We start from the raw sequence: 8749 nt of genomic DNA on the forward strand, positions 1-8749 counted from the left end.
CTCGAAATGTCGGCGTTATTAACAGAGTTAAACATTTTCTACCCAGTGAAGCTTTGTATACATTATATTGTTCGTTAGTCTTGCCGTACATGAATTATAGTATTTTAGCATGGGGATGTGCCTGCTCTTCATATATTCATAATCTGTTTAAAATTCAAAAAAGAGCATTGCGTATTATTAGTAACAGTAATTACAGATCTAGAACTAATCCTCTGTTACTTAAATATAATACTTTAAGCATCAAAGATATGTACGCTCTAGAGCTTGGGACATTCATGTATAAACATACAAATTGCTTATTACCCAATGTTTTTGACGACCTTTTTACAAAGCACTCTGAAATTCACGCTATAAACACTAGATATAGAAACAATCTCATCTTACCTCGAGTCAAGAAAGTCTTTTGTGAGAAATCTATTCTTAGTCTTTCAATCATGTGTACCTCACCAATATTTTGTTCACTAATTTCATTAATTTACTTCAATAATTAGTTTTTGATATGTGCATTTTGTTTTTCTTTGTTTTTCCTTAAATGTTAACATAGGATATGTCATTGATGGACATGACAGCTGGTTGGTTGGACTCGGCATTTTGTTGTCTACCAACCTGCTGCCATGTCAAATAAATGCCATATACCTGTATCAAGGGTTACAGAGCTACAGGCCTTTGGGCCTTTACTGTAATTCCTTCACTCATCGTTGTATTATGCATTTCCATAATTATTATATTTGTATTATTATTTATATCTTTATAATGTATTATTCTTATGTATTTTTCTTGTATCATGTAATGAGTGAAAAGATAATAATAAATCTATCTATCTATCTATCTTTATTTGTCAATTTCGTGCTTTACGCGCTTTGAGTTCCTCATCGGAAGATATTGTGCCTTATAAGAACCATTCATTTATCATTGTTAATTTAAACAGGTTTTTGTTTTTAAACAAAAACCTGTTGAAGCAATTAATTAGAAATTGCTTGCCTAAAAACAGAATAACTTGGATGTTAATACTCGACCTAGTGTTTCAATTGTCATGAAAGTGACTGGGTATGGTGCCTTTTGTTTGCTGTTTGAAATTGATTTTGGAAACCACCGAAAGTCACAATGAAGCAGCCAAAACAATAGAAGGTTAAACATGAAAGTTTATAAATGACCCGAGGAAAAAACATTTGTGGCAATAATGAGCCTTGTATTGCAAGTCATGGTTAAAATGTGTTGAGTACCATCCCTACCATCCCTACATACACCCCCACTACCCACCTCACACACCTCTGCACCCACCCCACCCCCATAGGCCTACATAATATTACATGTATAACGTTACATAATACTATTTATATATAGCACGGCTATGGCTATACATTTAGAAAGTAGGTCATTTAGCGCTAAATTATGACAACTAGGCCTACATGTCCAATTCTCGCTATAATATATAGACCCACACGATGTGCCTTACAGATGTGGGAAATATCTTTCTTCAGCAAACTATATTAGTTTGAGACGCTAAGAAATGAATTCCGTAAAAAGCTCGCGAGCGAACTAAAAGGCCTATAAAAATAAAAAATGTCACACTAAAAAACACAATTTCACTAGGATTAAAAAAAATGTATATCCAAGCACTATGTTTTAACTGACATTACTGAAGAAAAAACAAATATTGCTTTATATTTGACCGAGAAAATTGATTTCATAGCAAAAAGGTGTATCTATGAATTGTGCTGATTTTAACATGTATCGATCGACTTTTAGCGCGACTAAGCAGAACAAATGAATCGGTTGTCCTGCGTTCTGAGTGATAATGTCGTGTCAATAACTCAATTTCAGCCAAAAGTGGATGTAAGGGCTTTTGAAACAGAGCTCTTCAAATACAATGGATTGTTTGGGATGTTTCAGTTAACCCTAAAACTACTGAGCCATATTTTGTAACACGAACTACGAAGAGGTGGTTTGTTGCAATCCCCCTAATGTTCAATTAAACGTTTTATATCGTTATATTTGGTACCAATGTATAGATACTGACCTCCTCTGTCCAGTGATATCAAAGTAAGTACAAACATGCCCCACATAATGTCGCTATGACGTCATAATGTGAGGGCGCCCATGCAAATTTTGGACATTCTGGATTATGTACAAAAGTGTTTTTTTCCCCAAAAAGTAAATGACTAACAAGTAAAAAGTCAGCAGCTCTTGGAATCATTTTACAAGAGGGGAATGAAAATCATTTTACTGTAGAAACCAATTGTGGACCTCACCAACCCCCCTCTATGGTCATCTTTGACGGCCAGTCCTACCCCGGGTAAGGTCCTGGGGTAAAACTGTTATCACTAAAATGAGCGTAAAGATGGATCTACGATTAGCTTATGTAGTTTGGGCGAAAACAAGAACAGCAACAATAAAAAAAAAAAAACAATAGCTTTACAGTTGTACTACTATTGATTACTTTTATTTCGTATTCTTGTAATAACAGGACAGTTGCAGACCAAATTGATTGAGTTTATTTGGATAGGACTCAATGACATTTCACAAGAAGGACATTATGAGTGGATTGATGGTTCCCAGGTAAATACAAAGAGAATTGAATAGGCCATAAAAAGAAAGTTTGTTTCCAGTAGCAGGTTTGAAAACTACAATGTGCAATTCGGTATTAAAAAATAATAATAATACAAGAAGAAAAACGTTTTGGTATTGTAAATACAATTCTTTTCCACATACCTGCGTTACCATTCGCTTTGGTGATTTACTAATATTATACATTTTGTGACAGCAATTTGACGTTTTCAATGCATTTTAAGCTTACATGAAATTAACGCTGATAACGCTGAATTTCATTCTGATCGTCAGCTTTAGCAGGCAACAGAATGCAGATTGGCTCACGATAGATGTCGTATTCCACTATATGGTCTCCTGACCCTATAATTACTTTAAAATCATTGTAACAACATCACAATTTTCATCTGGAAAGAGTGTCCCTGACTGATTTCGAAACAGCTGTAGTCGTTGGCGCCGTATCAAATCTCATAAAAAGGACACGACTGGAGAGTATGTTTTTATATTTCCCGCATGAAAGCTTGCATACGTCTATACTACATACTGGTTTGGATACGCTTGACCATTATTTTGATTTATACCAAACTGTTACATGAGGTATCCGCTTTGTATAATGACCTGCTATTCAGAAAGTCAGCCAATGACTGACCTTGTTAAACGCTTTATTGGGTAGGCCTACTGGCGTCTGTTATAAAGCTCCAGTTTACGACTGAGATGTTTAGGACCTGGTCAATACATAATCCTACAGGGAGGGGACCCAGTAGTTTGACTATGGAGTGGGAGACCCAATACAATTCTAATTAGGCGCGGATATTTAAAGAACAGCTCAGCTTTAAAAAAAATGAATGTTTGGAATTCTGTAACTTTTATTAACTAATTTATTTCTGATTTTTGTATTTGTAAATTTACTGACTTCTTTATTTATTTGTTTTGTTTTGTTTTGATTGTTGATAACTTGAAAACTTGATTGATTGATCGATTGATAGCCATTTCACATAATATATTATTATATTATATGCATAGTTTACTAGTATATGGAACGTCTTTTTGAATAACATCGTACATTAGATCTAACTTCTCACAGCTAATTGTTACTTGGCTTAGTGGTAATGAACCGGGTTTCAGAACAGATTCCCACCCCTACCTATTTATTTTCATGCATGGGAAAAATTGCAATTTCAACTTACGTATTTGATGCGCGATCTGAGCTAGTCCTTTTCTGATGGCTGTGTCTCTACAAGCACACTCCCTCTGGAACCAAAAGGCTACCGCGAAATAAAAGATAGGTCCAATAATTTTGAGTTGTCGGTACCAGCGCAGTTAATTTATATTCGTTATATAAATATTATTTATTTATCAATTTCATTATTTTTTCTCAACACCAGCCCGCCACAAGTAATTTTGGGAAGAAAGTTCACAATATCGCCCCACCCTTTGTAAAAAAAAGTCCACATTTTCAAAATCAGCACCCCATGAAATCCTGCGCACGGGCCTGGCTCTCAGCAAGCATGTTTATGCGCTACCATTGACAAACAATTCATGAGAAGAAACGAGTAATATGGTGACCATTCAAGAAGATCTCCAACTCACTGGAGATGAAAGGTCACTTCTTTTCAAGTAATTGGAATTCATTTTAACCAATTCCAGAACTAATGATCATCGAACACGCTGTGACCTAGTAGATGCTTTCTTTAGACGACTACATTTCAAAACGTATTCCATGATAAGAACAATGTCAGTAATATTAGACTGGTTCTAAAATGTAATATATTTCCACGTAGGACATATAGTTGCCAAGTCACGTAGCTCGAGAGGTCGAAGGTCAATTTGCATGCTATACAGGGGTGAAAAACTGTTAAGTTTTTAAAAGTTGCTCTGATTCCCGTAAAAACGGATGCAAACTGTTCTGGCAAAGATTAGTTTTAACTATCTGCGATGGCAAGTTCAGAAGATAGATGATAAATAAATACAAATTCCGTTTCTAATATCGCTGATAGTACAAAATATATTTTTTTTTTCTGAAACCTCTAAGCTAGGCAAACAATTTGCCTCAACATTTACAAAAATTGGAGCAACTTTGACTTTTGACCCATACACAACAACCCAGCAAACACAAAAACGTTTTTAAAACGTTTTAAATAAGTTATATTTTTGGTTTTGGTTTTGGTAAAAACGTTTTAATAACATTAAAATGTCGGGTTATATAAAGGTCATGAAATCGTTTTAAAACGTTTTGTATGAAAACACACTACAACAATATTTTAAAAATGTTTTCGAAATGTCATTGTAAACTATTTTTGTAAACATTTTTGGCCAAATATTTTGTCAACACTTAAATAACATTATGTTAAAATATTTGCACCTAGCAAACACAGAAATGTTCTTAAAATGTTTTTTACAAAACGTTTTAATAACATTTAAATGTCGGGTTATATAAAGGTCGTGAAAACATTTTAAAAACGTTATTGTAAATATTTTGGGCAAACATTTTTTGCAAAATATTTTTTCAACCCCAAAATAACATTCTGTTTAGAATGATTTGTACCAAGTTTTCAAAAATGTTTTTGGAATGTTATTAAAACGTTTTTAAACCCTTTATATAACCCGACATTTAAATGTTTTCTGTAAAACATTTGTGTTTGCTGTGCAGTACATTACCAACAAATGTTTATTTAATGTTATGAAAACGTTTTATAACATTAATGTACCCTTTATATAACCCGACATTTCAACGTTTTCTGACAACCTTTTATAACCTTTAGCGAATGATGTCGAAAACGTTTTGTGTTTGCTGGGAAGCACATCGACATGTGACCATTTGTTTCTCATAATTTCTTAACGATAGGTCGTACACGCACAGACATTTCATTTCGACATTTCGAGTTCAGCATACCCAAATTAACAAACAAAAAATAAGCTGGTTGCCAACTTTTACGAAAACCTGCCGCTAGGAACACGGATTTTCCAAAATAGAACCAGTCAATAATGACAGGACTGTCAACTTTCACGCATTCGGGCACTTTTTCACGCTGTCACGCCAAGTTAGTAAAATCTCGGCTAAGGTAGTAACTATCACGCCAAGGCTGTAAAATCGCACAATATCTCACGCATCGTCGAAAAAAAGGTGTCCCTATTATTATATATTATTGCTCTGACACCCACCTCCGCACCCCTACATTTTTAAATTCTTGAGCGCCCTGGTACAACATTAACGATTGTAGTCGGTAAACAATAATTCCACCACTATTCAACAGTATCTCACGCCAAGTAATTCCAAAAAGTTGACAGCCCTGATAATGATCCTCTATAGCCTGGTCTATTTGATGAGCAGGACAGTCGGCATGGATTCCCCCATAAGGGTAAACTGCAAAATGCGGGCTATATACTATTGAAAAGGCAAGATAATACATCACAACCAACTGAAAAAAGGGCCCCATTTTTACGGGCCCCTCGAGGTATCTTTTCTTTATGGGCTCATTAAGGTATGTTTTCTTTATTTTACAGGGCCCCTCGGATGCCGGGCCAGTGGGTAACCACCACCCCCCCCCTTAACCCCCTTGTCGCCGGCACTGTGTTTAGAAGTTAATGAAAGAGGATCATTATTGTTATGATATTGTGAACGTTCAAATGACAAATAATACACTTCAGAATTTTCATCATAATATACTCCATCCTCGAGGTCATGTGTTATTCGGTAAAAATTAAACCTAGACTTAACTGTGGTCTAAGACCACGAACACAACCGTGTTGTGACCCCTTAATGACCTTTGACATCAAAATATATGAAACCCCATAGACATTTGCTAATGTCAATGTATGTGTGCACGTGGCATCACTTTGCCATGTTATTTGTGGCAGAATGGGTATCTTGAATTTTTTTTTTGACTCCTTAATGACCTTTTACCCCAAACAAAAAATACCACGTATACACTGAGTAACATCATGTGTGAATGTACCGTCTCTGTGCTATATTTTTCTTGGCTGATAAAGTTTTTTGAAGTTATTTCGTTTTATACCGGAAGTGACCCTTAATGACCTTTGACCTAAATCTGTGTACACCCCATAGACACTGGGTAATAACAATGCATGTGTGCAAGTGGCATCACTGTCCTGCGTAATTTGTGGGAGAAGATACCGGAAATGACCCCTTAATGACCTTTGACCCAAAATAAAAAATACCATATATACATTGGGTAAACACAATTCATGTGTGAACATACCATCACTCTCCTATGTTTTTCTTAGCTAATGAAACTTTTTGAAGATATTTCGATTTATACCGGAAGTGACCCCTTAATGACCGTTGGCCCCAAATCTATGTACACCCGTAGACACTAGGTAATAACAATGCATGTGTGCAAATGGCGTCGCTGTCCTACGTAAAATGTGGAAGAAGATGCATTTTAAAGGTTTTTCGTTTTATACCGGAAGTAACCCCTTAATGACATTTGACCCTAAATAAAAAAAATACCACATATACACTGGGTAACCACAATTCTTGTGTGAACATACCGTTACTGTCCTATGTTTTTAGCTAATAAAAAAATTTGAAGATATTTCGTTTTATACCGGAAGTGACCCCTTAATGACCTTTGACCCCAAATTTGTGTACACTACATAGACACAGGGTAATATCAATGCATGTGTGCAAGTGGCTTTGCTGTCCTACGTAAGTTGTGGGAGAAGATGCATTTTTAGTTGAAATCACGTTTTTGACCCATATGACCCCTGCATGACCTTTCACCACGCAAGTTTCATTTGACATTGGCACGGTCAATGATCATTGTGACCAAGTTAGGTCAAAATTGATGTAAGCATGTAAGTGCTAGAGCAAATGTAATGGTTGACAGAAGAAAGAAAGAAAGAAAGAAAGAAAGAAAGAAAGAAAGAAAGAAAGAAAGAAAGAAAGAAAGAAAGAAAGAAAGAAAGAAAGAAAGAAAGAAAGAAAGAAAAGAAAGAAAGAAAGAAAGAAAACAAGAACATGAAAAAATAGACACAGCCGTGACGCTGTGTAAAGATGCGTGCAGAACTACAACAAGTGATACCTTTATTATCCTGTAATAATTTCATTTTTCCCGTTAGTACGCGTATTCGAACTGGGCGGAGGCTCACCTTGATACAACTGGAGGAGAAGATTGTGTCGTATTTTGGAGGAAAAACGGATGGGATGATGTAGGCTGCTTGCGGAAGTTTAAATTTGTGTGTGAAAAAGGTACTTACGGCTGTTCTTTTTTTTCCATGTTGCACAGGATCAACTAAATAAAAGCTACATCTCTAACCGAGCAAAACAAAAAATCAGGCGCATTATGCTAATACCCATAATGCAGTAGAGAATTCGAACTACAGTCTCTCAAATATTGTTTGTGTTAGTTATCAAACAAGAAAGAAGTAAAAAAGTAGGCTAAAACACAACAAAAAAATCCCTCGTAGCACCTTGCTTGTTTTACGTTTATTTTAATACAGGAAACTATGAAGCACCAAGCGTTTTTGGCAAAATCTTTCAGAGATAACAAACGACTTATATCTCGTTAATCAAAACATGGTGATCAGATCATATAACATAAAAACAACAAAAACAGTTTGAAGGAACATTCTGTGATAATTTCCCATTTCCATATTAAATATTACACATTCAACACATTTGCAGTGTTAATGGACTATGTTTTGGTGATACCAATAATCCTTAGTGTTTAATATTTAAAAGGCCCATATAATAATCTCAAAAAAGTCTCGTATTTTGTCGACATTGCCATGCATGGATGTAAGATAGGAAAGCAACGAAATCCATCAAGTGAAACGTGTCAAAACCATTGAATGTAATTGTAGTAGTCTGTTTGATTCATATTTTAACGCCCACATCAAACAATGGGATGGCCAGATGGCATACAATACTCGGGGAGCTAGGACCACTTTCTGTGCACCCCACAGGACCAAACAAAACCAAATTTTTTAGGTTCCTGAGATGACCCTAAAACATAATCAGGATGTTCCCAAAAATATAAACTAGCCCCAAGGGGAAGGGGGGGGTAAAGGTCATCGAACTTTGCATAGGGTCAAAATTTCAAACAATTTTCAAAATTTATTTACATTCGTTTTAATTCGACAGATGTAACGGCCCCAGAAATATCTGGCTGTCCACGAAATATCGAAACAGATACATCTGGTGGATCACGGAGATACGTGTTTTGGACAGAACCATCTG

This window comes from Amphiura filiformis, chromosome 18, assembly GCF_039555335.1.
Source record: "Amphiura filiformis chromosome 18, Afil_fr2py, whole genome shotgun sequence".
Taxonomy (NCBI): domain Eukaryota; kingdom Metazoa; phylum Echinodermata; class Ophiuroidea; order Amphilepidida; family Amphiuridae; genus Amphiura; species Amphiura filiformis.